This window comes from Crocuta crocuta, unplaced genomic scaffold, assembly GCF_008692635.1.
Source record: "Crocuta crocuta isolate KB4526 unplaced genomic scaffold, BGI_CrCroc_1.0 scaffold21, whole genome shotgun sequence".
Classification (NCBI taxonomy): Eukaryota; Metazoa; Chordata; class Mammalia; order Carnivora; family Hyaenidae; genus Crocuta; species Crocuta crocuta.
The window spans coordinates 2696248-2711818 of record NW_027527938.1 but is presented as its reverse complement, the minus strand read 5'-3'; positions in this window follow the sequence as shown (position 1 = coordinate 2711818).

Below are 15571 nucleotides of genomic sequence, written 5' to 3'. Positions count from 1 at the left end.
AACTTTGTTTTGTATATGAGGCAGAAGATCATTTTTGGTTCCTTTTCTTAATTCTTTCATCTTTCAATCTGAAACATTATTTCTTACCATTCTCCACCCTTGGAGGAAAGAGTTTTGATTATTCCAATGATCTAAACTCTCCTATATCTTTGTCTTATCAGACTAACAATTCCTCCAAAGCTTGTCAATTAATTTAAAAGCAATACAACTGTCTTGTAATAAGATGGTGAGGTACAGGCATTATACTTCTTCTTTTAAAAGCTACTTTAAAAACAGGGGGAAAGAAACACAAATAGCAACTTTGTTGAAACTAGGAGATAATTGTAACCCTACATTACTGTGCATGAAGACTAAAAAAAATTGGAATAGTTGGTGATTTTATAGAAATGAGGAGGGTAAATTCTGTTCATACAGAAGAAAATATCCTGAGCCAGTGGATTAATAAAAGTAATGTAGCTCTTCAAAGTCTCAGAAGTTGGAAAACATGTAACAAAGGGTGGGTGTGGCAGGGGAAAGGAGAAATTGCCAAAAAAAAAACAAAAAAACAAAACCCAGGGGAATTATGTGAGTATCCGTTTAAAGAGTCCTTGGATCAGAAGACAAATTCAATCCAATTCTAAAAAAAACAAGCATTTCTCCAGGCCAGAAGACTCAGGATTCCTGTCACAGGGAATGACTGGAATAACATTTCAAACAAAAATACCCTCACATTGTTAATGTGCCCCACTTCAACCTAGAACTCTAGGCGTCAGGCACGTATACTCGAGGCAAGTGATTATGGCATTATGCTTTGGAAAAAACAACTGGTCTAGAGATTATTTGCCTTAGAGAAAAGACCACAATCATTTTTGAAAGTAAAACACAGGGCTTCCAATTATTCAAAATTCCATAGGAAAACCCCAAAATTAATAAAACCCATTCACACTGCTTTAGAAATTGAAACCACAAGTTCATTTTAGATTAAGATTCTGCCAACTACTGAAGTTGGTCTGTCAAAAAATAGTTGGGGGGAAGCAGTTACACAACTTAATTCCCTGGTCCGTCTCTATCATCTGACTTCTTCCTTTCCCTTCCCTTCCCTTCTTTTTTTCTCACCTTTATTTTGAAACAACTATGATGGCTTGCCTAGTAATACAAACAAGCAATCGGGTTTATGATGTCTCTAGTCTCTGGCAGGTGAGGGTTGGCTGAGTGGAGTCTTCCAAAAAGATCTCCAGTCAACTCTTCAGGGGTTCATTCAGATATAATGCAAACAGAAGGATCATCAGACATTTGCAAAGAGCTTCCAACATGAAAGGCAGAGAGACCAAACAAAAAGTATTAAAGGAACTTAGGAGAAGCAGAGAAAATGTAATCAGCAGAAGAAAACTCCAAAGGCACTCAATTTAATTTCATAAAGAATGGGGAAACAAGATCAGGATGTTACATAGTAGAGAAAATGAAAGGAGGCACATGCATGCACACACAATATTTATACTACATTATTTATATACTAAAGTTAAAAAAATCAATAAAGGTGTCAGAAGTTGAAATTAAAGAAATTTACCGGATTTATTTCCAGAGTAAAAGAAAGGGAAGACCCAGATGACAGCCAAATAGCAACCCTATGAGGAACATTCCAAACTGCAACAAACACATGTAGGGTAGCAGTGCCTCTGAAAAGAGTAAATGTTATTAAGGACAGACTTCCTAAATAGCTTTGGAAGAATGAAATCAGATATAATGGTAGATTTTGCAATATTACTAGACAGGGATGGCTTATAAGGGATTTAAAGAAAACTAAGCACACAGAAAAGGAATTATCAGTGTCAAGGATAACAGAAAGTTGCACAAGGAAAAAAGTTAATCATAGAACACAGCTTGGATATGCAACAAGAAATTATTCATAAAGACATCCAATATACAACATTTACAAAAAGTATACAAGTACTAGGCCAAGAGATTGTGATTGAACTATTTGGGGATTATGGTTAGTAGGCAGACACAGTGAAGTAGGGAAATGAATATTTCAACAGCTATAATTGGAAGTCAGTCTAAAATTGATAAAATGGAACAATTTTCTCACAGCTTTGGTGGAAATATCTATGACAATACCAGAAAAGATATGTATTAATAAATGACTACCTCTGTGGAATGGGACACTGATGGAAAGAGAAAGTCACAGCTAGGGGTAACTTTTATTTATTTGTTTGTTTGTTTATTTAGAGCTAGAGAGAGAGAGAGAGAACGCAAGTTGGGGAGGTGCAGAGAGAGGGAGACAGAGAAAGAATCACAAGCACGCTCAGTGCCATCAGTGCAAAGTCAGATGCAGGGCTCAAACTCACAAACCGTGAAATCATGACCTGAACATAAATCAAGAGTCGGGAGCTCTGAGCCACCCAGGAACCCCTATATAGTTTTTTTATTGTTTTGTTATTTCTTATAAATATTTCAGCACATTTTTTTCTTGTATTCATTCATCCCTTCTGGGTAAAAAAACAAAAAGGAAAATATCATGGACTTTTCAAAAGAATTTTGGAAAAGCAAATCAACATCATTTGGACATAAAACTTCTAACATAATTATGTATTTCTTCCCACATTCTGTGTGCATATTTTATAAACTAAAACAATTTAGGCACCAACTTTTCATATAACATGATAAATAACACCTTTATGTTATTAAACATTTAGTATGAAGATTTTTTTATTAGTTAACATAAAATTGTTTCAAATGCATATTCCACAACTTATGTATTTGACTGCTGGTCTGTTAGTTTTCTTGTGTTATTTTATGAGTTCAGAAATGACAAGAAGAAAACCAACACTTAAAGATCATTTTCTTAAATGATACTTCCAGGGTTGGCGATAGCAAGTCAAATTTTAGTTCTTGAGCATGTACAAAGTACTTTCCAAAGTATTAAACTCACATATACTACCATCAGAAATGTGGATGAGTACTTATTTCACTGTGGCATTTCAAATTTTCCTTGACCTTCTTAGGATAGTTTCTAAACTAGCAATCAACAATTCTTTTCTCCCCCTATTTCTGAGATTGATAGAAGAAACACAGATTTACCAAGCAGGTGTTAAATGTAAGCATATCTGGGTTATTTTTCATATTCTCACTGCTTCACCACATTCCTTCCTGATATATAATATGCCCTTATTCCTAATCCTATATCCACAACTTCAATCTAGTTAAATAAAAAATGACTTGTAACCTCAGGCATTCATCACAATTGTGAGTGAGAACAACGGGCCAAAATTAGACAAATAGGGAAAACAATATGACTTTTCCCCTTTTCCCAGAAATATGAGCATGACATTTTGATTTAAAGTTTTTTAAAGATGCAGAAAAATTTAGAATCAAAGCCAGTTTTAAAACTGGACTTTCAAAGGTAGAAAAGGGAGGAAGGATTAGGTGGTTGAGACTAAAAAAAGTGTTAGCATAAGAAATCCTTGTGGTGGAAATATTTTACATCTTAACTGTGGTACTGGTCGTGTGAATCTATACATGTGATAAAACTACATAGAAATTACATAGAATTACACATGTACAAAATGTATATAAACACTTCAAATGATTGCATGTAAAATTGGTGAAATTTGAGTAAATTTGATGAATTACATCCATGTCAGTTTCCTAGTTGTGATATTATTGTACCCGAGTTATGCAGGATATCACCCCTGAGAAGACATACATCCAGGATCTCTGAATTTCTAGTATTATTTTTATGACTGCATCGTGAAATTAAAATTGTCTTAAAATTGAAAAAAAAATTAAATGGATCCCTAATCTTATAAAACATAGAAAAGGGTTTGAGATCTATTTTTTCAAGCCCATGGGTGGGTTCCTTGTTTTCAAGACACTCAGGGTTAAATATTAGTCAAATTGTAATAAAAAATAAGTTTTATCATATATATTTATATATACTTAAAGTCAATAAAATAAAGTACATATTATAGTATGATACAACTCTATAATTACAAACTCTTCAAATGAAGGTCAAACTAAGTATTTTTTCTCCACTGTGATTAAATAGTTACATATATAATAAGCGTAGACTATCTGGGCCAGACTAGAAAAGATCATTGAATTTAACCCATATAAATGATTTGCAAGGTTTGGAATCTATACTGCTCTGTTTGCAAAATTCTCTTAATAAACATTCTTAGTAATCACCTAAACTTTGAATAAGATTTCCCATTTTTCCTTATATAAAAGTCATAGAGCTTTTCTGAAAAAATGAATGCATGAATGAATGAATGAATGAATGGACAGTTAGAGAGAAATGATGACAACAGGGGTGTAAAAGGAAGAATCATGCAGTTCTCTGTCTTGGAGCTCTCATGACCTTCAAATACTACAGACTGCCCGAGAAAATCTACTCATAGGAGACAAAGAGATAAAAAATCTTAGATCTGCCAGAAACTTTCCTTATGGAGAGATTTACAAGTATTCTGTACACTTGGATTTTAAAAAGTCAAAAATTGTAGTTGAGGGAATTTTTTAATCACCAAGAAGAACAAGCCCCTAATGATTCCTGACACTACCATAAAGAATTGAAAAGGACTCACCAGATGTAGCCTATATACCTTTGCTTCTTGCCCTATTATTTCATATGAAAAGAATGAAGAAAATTCTCTTATTATTTCATTCAACTTGTTTGTTCATAGCAGAATTCTTTTTTGTGAATTTTTAAAATTTATTTTTATTTTTAAATAGTTTTATTGTCAAGTTGGTTTCCATATAACACCCAGTGCTCATCTCTACAAGTGCCCTCCTCCATGCCCATCAGCCCCCTTCCCCTCCCTCCCACCCCCAACAGCCCTCAGTTTGTTCTCAGCATTCAAGAATCTCTCATGGTTTTCCTCCCTCCCTCTCCCCCATGGTCCTCCATTAAGTTCCTCCTAATCCTCCTATACGTGCAAACATATGGTATCTGTCCTTCTCTGCCTGACTTATTTCGCTCAGCATAACACCCTCAAGGTCCATCCATATTGCTACACATGGCCAGATTTCATTCTTTCTCATTGTCATGTAGTATTCCATAGTATAGAAAAACCACATCTTCTTGATCCATTCATCTGTTGATGGACACTTAGGCTCTTTCCATGTTTTGGCTATTGTTGAGAGTGCTGCTATGAACATTGGGGTACATGTGTCCCTATTGTTTGTAGCAGAATTCTTGTTGAGCAAAAACATTTTTTTTCTTATAGGTCAGAAGGGAATGTAGCTAACTTCAATTTTAGAATGCATATAAATGAAAAATTATTTCTGTGTTTATTGAGGATCCATGGTTTATATTTTGAAAGTCTAGTGAACATAACAAAAAATTAAAGACTATTTTAAATGATTGCAGGACAAATTGCTGTGGCAAATTTGGAGGTGGAAACTTAGCAAAACTTGAGAGTTCAAGGACAACTTCCCTTGGGTGATGAGGCTCTGTTAAGAACATGCAACCTTTGATCCCATATTTGAAAGAAAGCATATATATTAAACCCATAAAGGGATGATTAGATAGTAGAGCAAATAACAATTGCTAAAATAAAACAAAAAGCACTATCATTTTTTTCTTTTATTACAGAACCAAAAATACACTTGAATTTCTCCTTTATAAGATGATATGAAATAGAGAAGAAAAATCTAGCTAACCTTACCAAATCAACCAAATGCTTTCTGTTTTTCTCTAAGAGTAATGCATTTGACCTCTGAAATGCTTTTCTTGGTTTCTGTTCTTCTAGACTGCTGATTTCAATCCCCCTCCTGTGGCTGCTCCTTTTCAGTCACCTTAGAAAATACCTGTTCATTGTCTTCTCTCTTAAAACTGATTTCCTTGGGGTTTTAACCTTGTTCTTTGCTGGACAAGGAAAAGGTAATTCCTTGCGTAACCATATTTACTAGTAGTGCTATAGGTTTATATATATGTAAACATGGTTTACTATGGTATGTATATATATAAACAATATTCAGAAAGGGTAACCTTTCTCCTTGGGTAACCATACTTACTAGCATTATGATACATTAAATATCCAGAAACCTACATGTCAAAACAGATCTACCTACCAATTCTCATGGATACTTACCATGTCAATGCTGAACATCTCTACAAGCAAATTCAACATTTCTAAACATGTTTTCTCTTCAGTATCAATCTATTTCAGTGAATGAAACCACCATGTGTATTTACCTAGTCAGTGCTACACATGACTCTTTCATCTCCCCTACTGACACATTCAAGCAATCATTAAGTCTTACTCTCCTCCTCTTTCATTCTCAACAATTTTTGTCCTAAATATCAGGGTATTGTCCAGATAATCATCAAGAGAAGGGAAGGCGAGTCAGAGAAGAAACTAAATTACCTATGAAATGTGGTCTATATAAGAACTAATGAAATGTCAATATGGATAGCCCCAGAAATGCCACATTTATATGGGTAAGCAGAGTTTTTAAAGTGACAGAATAAAATTTATGTTAAAAAAGAGAAAGAAATGCCATTTGATCAAAAACAAATGTTGATATGTTAATTAGCGAACATGGCTTTCCTCTCCTAGCTCATGTCTTACATATCAAATAGCACATGTAAATTGAATGTGGGCTGTTTGTGAAACTGAGCTTGAATATTCAATACGATAGGCAAAAAGAGCTTTTATTTGATAAATTATGACAATGGTTTGATATTATAATTAATTTTGAATATTTGAAACTGTATATCTTATCAGAAAATTCACAACTCTAAGATGGCTTTTATTTTTCCTGCCTAAAATGCAAGCACTTATTGCCATTGTGTATTTGAAATATTTTCAGATTCATAGGAAGAAATGTTTCCTGCTTTTTTGTGCTTCTTCATATATATTCTTGATAATTCTTACTTTTTATGTTTTGTTAGTTTCTGAGTTCCTTTTTTCTCATTGCTTTTATTTTACTTTATTTTATTAGCTTTGTTAATGTTAGTAATCTTAATTTTTAAAATTTATTCATTAGCCTCCAGGAAATATTTATTTCACTGAAAAATATTCTGCTATGTGCACTTGTATAGAAATAAAAATAGTCAAGTCAGGATCAGTATTTCTTAACACTTTTTATCATGTACTTTGTTGCAAATACTGTTCTAAGTGCTTTGAGTACACCAACCTTTCATGAACAAGACAATGTTATGAGATGGGTATTCTTTTTTTTAATGTTTATTTTTGAGAGAGAGAGAGACAGAGCAAGAGCAGGGGAGGGGGAAAGAGAGAGAGAGGGAGACACAGAATTAGAAGCAGGCTCTAAGCTGTCAGCACAGAGCCCAATGTGGGGCTCAAACTCACAAGACATTGAGTTGTGAGATCATGACCTGAGCCTAAGTCTGTTGCTTATCTGACTGAGCCACCCAGGTGCCCCGAGGTGGGTATTCTTATACCATGTTTTAAACACAAGAAAAATGAATCACTACAGTTAAGTAACCTACCTAAGGCCATACCTGTATGAAACTCCATTTTTCTAATATTACTGAGCTGAGACCATTAGAGAATCTACACTGTTGGTTTATTTACGGTTTTGTTTCGTTTTCCTCCTCATATATAACTACTGAAACTTGTCACCATCTTAACCTTGTCCTATAAAACTACTTATTCATAATTCACTATTTCCTAATTATCTTCTAGGCACCACAATGACATTTTGGAAATTTGATACTAAGTAAAACAAAGTGACTGAATTTTTGGTTTAATGGATCCAACATTTGATTTTCCGCTACTGTGAAACACTAAGAGAGAGAACACTTATTTAGCACGGCTCATTTTTTCTTTTTTCCTTCAAGAAACATATTGTATTAGTTTGCTAGAGCTGCCACAAAAAGTAGCATAGACTGGGTGGCTTAAACAACAGAAATTTATTTTCTCACAGTTCTGAAGGTTAGAAGTCCAAGATCAAAGTGTTGGTGGGTTTAGTTTCCTCTGAGGCCTCTGTTCTTGGCTTGCAGATTTCTGCCTTCTCTTTGTGTCCTTGCATGGTCTTTTCTCTGTTCCTGTGTACCTTTAGTATCTCTCTGAGTACCACATTTCCTCTTCTTATAAGGACACCAGTCAGATTGAATTAAAGCCCACCCTAAAGGTCTCATTTAGCTTTCAGTACCACTTTAAAGGCTTTATCTTCAAAGAAAGTCAAAGTCTGAGGTATTGGGGGTTAGGACCTACACATATGAATTTGAGGGAGACATAATTTAATCTCTAACATGATATTAATAAATTACTAGAATTGATAATCACTCAACACTGATTTTCTGTGCCTCTTTAAAGAATGGATACATTAGAAAGGATAGTTTGATAAAATGCTAATGCCTGGTTACCTTTCTAATACCAAATTTAAATTAAGTTATTAATCACTGCTGAGTGCAACTCTGGTCTTAACCAAGTCTAAAAATGAATATGCTTTGAAGTATTTCTTTGTAACTAATGCCTTCTGAGTGTTAGTCCCATATTATGTTAGGATTTGATACTAAAAGGCTCTTACAAGTACTTCTCCCACCCTTTTGTCTGTTAGAGAAAGTCTTTAATTTTCTATATAAGTTTTGAGAAGTTAAGAACCTTGTTAGTACATTGTTTTCTCTTTGTGAACTTCCTGCCCAGACAAGCTTTTACCCCACTGATTAAGTAGCTTTTATCAATGGAAAATAAGGGAAATACCAATTTCAACTATTTCTGTGACCACTGTGGTCAGAGGAAACAAAGATCTTAAAGTCCTTTCTTTCTTGCATGTGGATTTTGTTCTCCAGTCAAAGGATTCTCCAATAGTTCCTTCAATTCTCCTTTACTTCCTTTCTCCACTGTTTTCAGACACATGGAAACAATGGTTTTCAATCTCTGAACACTTTATTTCAGGCATCTTGCCACTTTGAAATAGCTAAAACAGTTACCTCTTTAAGGCATTACTTCCTTATTATTTTCCAAAATAATTTTATCTCACCAGAATCATTTTTAAACATAAATGTATCAAGTATCAAGCCTTTCCAATTTATGAAAAAAAATGCCTCTGAAACTAAAATATATACTGTTTTTTAATAAAAAGAGATTTAGTGGACAGCCAGTGTCCTTCTTAACTTTACTCCTGTCCAATCACCATTAATTTTGGCCAGGTTATATTCATTTTTCCTTTAAATTACTGAAATTTATCACCTACTATTAGTGACCCAGACACTATTTACCTGCTCCAAGCTGTTCTACATTCTTCTCTCATGGTATTTGCTATAAAATTATGTGACTTTATGATATAATAATGATATAATGTTATATATATTTTTGCTTTAATACTCTCAAAAATTCAGGAAATCAATGTGGAAAGTGTATAAAAATGTTTTTAATATTAATGTCATTTTTTATTATCTCAAAGAGGTAATTGAAAAAAATAAAGGTCACCAATGCATATTTAGACTATTTGTATTAAGGTTAAATTAGAAGATATAATCCTATAATTCAAATATGATTAAGAGTGTAGAGATATATAAAATTAAGTAATATTTCATGATCATTTAAAGAGAAATTCATATTCTATATATTTAAAAAGATGGATACTCATTTTATAAAAATTTTTAAACAAATAGCTTTTACTAAAATTATTTGGATAGATGTACACTAAACTACAAAAAATGAAGATATCTACATATAGATTAAACAAGAAAAATGATTAAAATAGTGATTATATTTGTCATTGAAAATATATTAAAAATTTCAGACAAAGTTGAATAAGCAAGACTGCCTGAAAGAGAGAAAATATGTATGTTTTCATAATGCCAGAACACTCTACACCACCTACTAGAAGAAAGATCCAAAATTGATTTGAAAAATATAATCTATTCTAAAATTAAGGAATAGTCATACCACATTCCATAATTTTTATATACTTCTTTATTATATCTGTGTGTGAATACCATGGAACACACAGAAAAAGAATATCAACAATCTACCTTTATAATTATGATTCAGTTGGACTCTTACAGGAATTAGATTAAAAAATTGTTAATAATTTCTGTTATCTTCAAACTTACTGATAAGTGTAGAGATGTGGCTGTCTATTTTGAACATATTGATTCCCAAACTCATCTTGGTGGAGATAAGTTTAGAAGACAGACAGTAAAGGGGCACCCCGGTGGCTCAGTTGGTTAAGTGTTCAGCTCAGGTCATGACCCCATGGTTCATTGGGCTCTGTGACAGGTTTTGAGCCTGCTTCAGATTCTGTGTCTACTCTCTCTCTGCCCTTCTCATCCTTATGTTCTGTCTTTCTCTCTCAAAAATAAATAAACATTAAAATTGGTTTATGAAAGATAGACAGTAAATAAATGAGTTATTTTCTATCCAAAACTAGTTGTGAAGGAAGATGTTTTTAGCCATGGGTAGGTTGGCAAGGCCACTTAACAGAAAGAAAACATCCTTCACACAATTTTGAAACAAGGACTATGTATAAATATGAACTACAGTAACAAAGAGTAACTTTTCTCCAGCCTAATTTTTTTTCTTTCATAGTTTATTGTCAAGTTGCTTTCCATGTAACGCCCAGTGCTCATCCCAACAAGTGCCCTCCTCCATGCCCATCACCCCCTTTTCCCTCTCCCCCACCCACATCAGCCCTCAGTTTGTTCTCAGCATTCAAAAGTCTCTCATGGTTTGCCTCCCTCCCTCTCCCCGATTATATGTCCCCTTCTTCTCCCCCATGGTCCTCTGCTAAGTTTCTCCTGTTCTACTTATAAGTGAAAACATATGGTATCTGTCTTTCTCTGCCTGACTTATTTCATTCAGCACCCTAGAGTTCCACCCACATTGCTACAAATGGCCAGATTTCATTCTTTCTCGTTGCCATGAAGTATTTGGCTAAAATGAACAAATCAGGAGACTATAGATGCTGGCAAGGATGTGGAGAAACAGGCACCCACCTACTCTGTTGGTGGGAATGTAAACTGGTGCAGCCCGTCTGAAAAACAGTGTGGAGGTTCCTCAAAAAATTAACAATAGAACTCACCTATGACCAAGCAATATCACTGCTAGGAAACTAGCCTAATTTTTAAAGAAATTTTCTAGGTTATTCTGGTGAGTCAAAATATCGAGAATCCTGAGTAACCCATCTCTTATCTTAATAAGGTACTTCTGGTTACGCACATTCAGAGAAAAAGCCTCAAGAAATCAAACTTCCAAACTGTGCTATCACACCAATCCCAGACAGCTTAATGACAAAACAGAAAATATATGTTATCAATATACATCATTGTTTACCAGTTCCTAAAGAAAAGAACCTAGAGTGTCTCAGTTGAACTCACTGAGAGGATGAATTCTGCACAGAGAAGCCTACCTGGATCTGTTGGATGCAAAGAGATCTAGGTTCTGATGGGACAAAGGCAATAGAAATATTCTTGAATAAACCTGGAGGTGATTCATATAAAATATGAGAATCCCTGTATTTCATCTGTTCTAGGTCTTGTCTCAATCTAATAACAAAACCTATATTTTAGTATAATTATCTTTGGCTTCATAGGCTTCTATCTTGATAAGTTTGTTTCAAACTCAAAATATTGTGGCCTTGGATTTTTGGAGTAGTGTTTTAAATTTGTTGTTTGCCACTAATTATGGAACACAAAACAAATTTAATTGGTATGAATTATTATTATAATTTGTAATGAAATAGACAAAAAGAGAAATAACAGGGTGTATCATAGGTTGCATGCATAAACATACATTTCAGGAGTGTGTGTGGTGTCAAGAGGTAAAAAGTGTATTTTTTATATGACAAAGTTAAAAATTTAAAGCCACTGTCCTAGACACATTGTCTCCCATCTAAGTACTAACCAGGCCCGACCCTGCTTAGCTTCTGAGATCAGACGAGATCGGGCACATTCTACAGACAGTATGGCCGTAGACTGTCCTAGACATATTGTAAAAGATAATTATCATATCTGGTACCAAACATATAACTCAAATCCTCCATTTAAGACTTTATGTAATATCTGAACCATTGTAAAATAACAAATTTAAGCCTAAATACCAAGAAATATTTTAACTGGGATCAGAGGAGCTAAGAATAGACACTTGACAACAATTGTAGCCATAGTCTTTTATTTCTTCATTCCTGAGAATCATTCATATACCAGCCATAACACTTAGAAATAAGTGTGGCTTGTGATGAATGTTGCAGACAGAATTCCCCTTGAACTCAACTTTCCTAACAGGAAATGCTCACCTTAATTGGTTGTTGTAGAGAAACTGTAGGGTCATTCAATTTTTAAGATATCACCTAAAGGAATAGGATATTTTGACCACTGTTTCCCAAAGTTAGTTCTTAGTTTTGTTGTCCAAAGTAGGAATTTTCAAAAGGAACACATTTTCCCTTAAATTTTGGTTAAAAAAAAAAGGTCTCATTTACTGGCATATTTTCTTATATGTTTTGAAATATTAACATTAGGGAATAACACAATATTACTGCAAAAATTTCTGATAATTTAAAAGATGCTTTATCTTTTTAAAAGTTGCACTATTAGCCAATAAATATATTTGATTTTTTAAATTATTTGTTCTTCCCTAATCAGTTCAATAAGGTCTTTAAAAGAATACTCCTGTACACATCTATACTTATAAGGATCCATAATATTATTGCTGTCATTAAAAGATAAACAGAAAAATAAACAAAAGATTAAATATGACACAGATGTTATGGAAAATTTCTAAACAAGATAGGAAAGAACAGATGAAAAACACAATAGATGTAAGAAGAACATACTTAATTTCAGGTAAAAACTGCTTCATAATTGCACCAAAATAAAAATAAGAATCTTTTGCTTATAGAATGGAAGCTAATTTTTTAAATTAACAGAATGGAATGAAAATATATCTGATAATGCTCAGGATAGATATTTAGTTGATAGGAACAGTGATTTCACAGAATTTAAAACAAAATTATAAACACCTAAAATACAGAATTGGCAATGATTTTAAAAACTTATGAGCATAGTAACAGGCTTTAGGAGTCACAGAGTTACTAACATGATAGACATAGAAAAGAAAGAGACATCATGAATAAGAGAACAAATGAAGTATAAGAGAAGTGGAATTTGCTAGAAGACCTTGTTTATGCAATTTTGATTAGTTTTATTCAGTTCAAAAATTTTATCAAGTAAAAGAAATGGATGACCTAAAACATAACCAAAAAATATATATATGAGCTATTTTTAGGTCTATTTTCCTTAACAGTCAATTTCAAAAGATAGAGGGCACTAAAATCATGAAACCCTAAAATTTTCAAACCCAGGAACAATTACAAAGACAAACAAATAAAACAAGAACTAAAATAAACATGTAGTCTAGAATTCAGAAAGTATGACATCTCTTCAGGAGAGAAAATAGAAGTTGTAACTAAAGTAATATATCAAAATGAAGTCATAAATAGGACCATACGGAGTACGATACTTCCCCACATTGGAGCAGGAGTATGCAAAGGGAAGAATGAAAAGGAGTAATAAGTTCTTGTTTGAATTAGTATCTTCAAACTCTGGCTTGGAGTGTTCTAGAATGTCAGAGGTTTAAAGCTAGCTTTTTCTTCATGGTATGTTTGGGAGCTTTTTGAGGTGGAGATCTCCACCACTGGCACATCCACCAACAATTCTTACCCAAGAGAATGAGTCTGCTTTATGTGGCTGTGAACATTTCTCTTCCCAGCTCCAGGACTTTCCTTGGTTCCCTAAATCTCCTTCCACTGACCTCACTTCACCCATCCAGTAAGCAAAAACTAAAACAAACCGATTCCCTGTTAACAAAGGAGTGTCTTCACAACCTTCCCTTATGCTACTCTCTTGAGTTTTAATTATTTTTCCAGTAAAGGAAACTGTCTAAGAGTCGTGAAGGACCCTGGAACAAGCTCTTTTTAATTTGTCTTGACAATCTACATATTGCATTTGCTTTTGAAATTCACATCTATAATATGTCTGTGCCCCACACAGAAACTTCAACATTAGAATATCATTGCAAGAACTATACTGAATAATAAGCAGAATGATGAGGGAACTTCAAACTAAGTTAAATAAGGAAATCTTGGCCTTTTGGCTTTTTACTATGAAAAGGATAAATTTGAGGAAATAATATTTGTATTCCAATATTTGAGAAGATAAAATTAGAATTGTTGAAATATTGATAAGGAATAGAACTATTTCCAGGAAATAAAAACTTCTGGGAGAGAATTTTTTCTCAATGAAATGAAGACCTATAGAAGAAATAAATGAATAAAAGTTGAATGAATCAACAATTAATAAGTGAATACAAAATAAAAACCAAAATAGTTATCATCATAAGTGATAAGTGCATATTAGTGAAAGAAGATAGCACTGATTTCTGAAATTACCTAAATATTTCCCGATATCATGCTTTCCTAAATTTTATATCTTAGCATTGTAGTGAATGGAGCACAAACACATACACGCATTTTTTCACACATGCCACTCTCTCACACATTCAACATCATTTGCTATTAAGGATATGTAAGGTTCCTTTATCCTGCTCATTTTGTTTTTCTTTTTTTTCTTTCTTTCTTTTTTTTTTTTTTTTAGTGAATTCACAGATTTAGAATTTTATTGGGAGGGTTTATAAACAGAAGCTTATCAAAATGAATTTCATATTTTAAACAATACACTTTAGATGTTGAAGTGAAGAATTTCTTGCTGGTCCTTGATTTTTTATTTGTTTTACTGTCTTTGCTGTTCAAGGAAAGCCTATATTAGAAAGCCAGAAACTACATCCCTATAGCCTTGACACAGTAGGTCCGTATTGATTTTGCTTATTACCTGAAGATAAATTAATGACTAATGCAGAAAACAATCATTTTATATTTAAATATATTTTTTAAATTCACAAATGTAAATGAAAGAAATCTTTATTCTTCTCTGCTATTGCTTAACTGTGTGACCATTACTAAAACAATCAAGGGCACAGTCTGATAATGGCCAAGAATGATGGACAGATGGACAGAAAAGTCCATGGGTGTTTTATTAGTTTCTGCCATTCTTGAACTGGTAATCAATAAGAAAAAAAGTTTTCTCATAAAATAAATTGAATATTTCACTGGTAAAAAGTGATTATCTTCTTTATTCCCATGGCTGACCTTAATAACTCACAAACTCCGTAGGCGCTTTGTGATATCTGTGAGTTATGAGACTTTCATACTCATGAAAGAAATATAATAATCATCCTTCACTGCAGAGATATTCTGCACCTCTCATATTAAATCAGTAAGAGGCACATGGTTCCTTGTAATTATGAGAAGGCTGAATAAACATGTTGGGTATCTATCTAAATTTATATGTATGACACCTGAGGATCATTGTTTTGAAGAGGGAATTTATGTCTGCATTGTCAATAAAAAAAGTTAAGACATTTTACTATACTTGAATTAGCAAAATATGACTCAGTATAGCCTAATAAATTTTAGGAATGCTCTTTGACTTATTTCATAATTGCTTACTTAAGCATATCACTTCCACATTGAAAGGTACAATTAGAATATTTTAGTCTGTCATTATTATATTTTTATAGATCGAGATTTAGCAATTATATTAACTTCTAATCTGTATGTGTTGTTT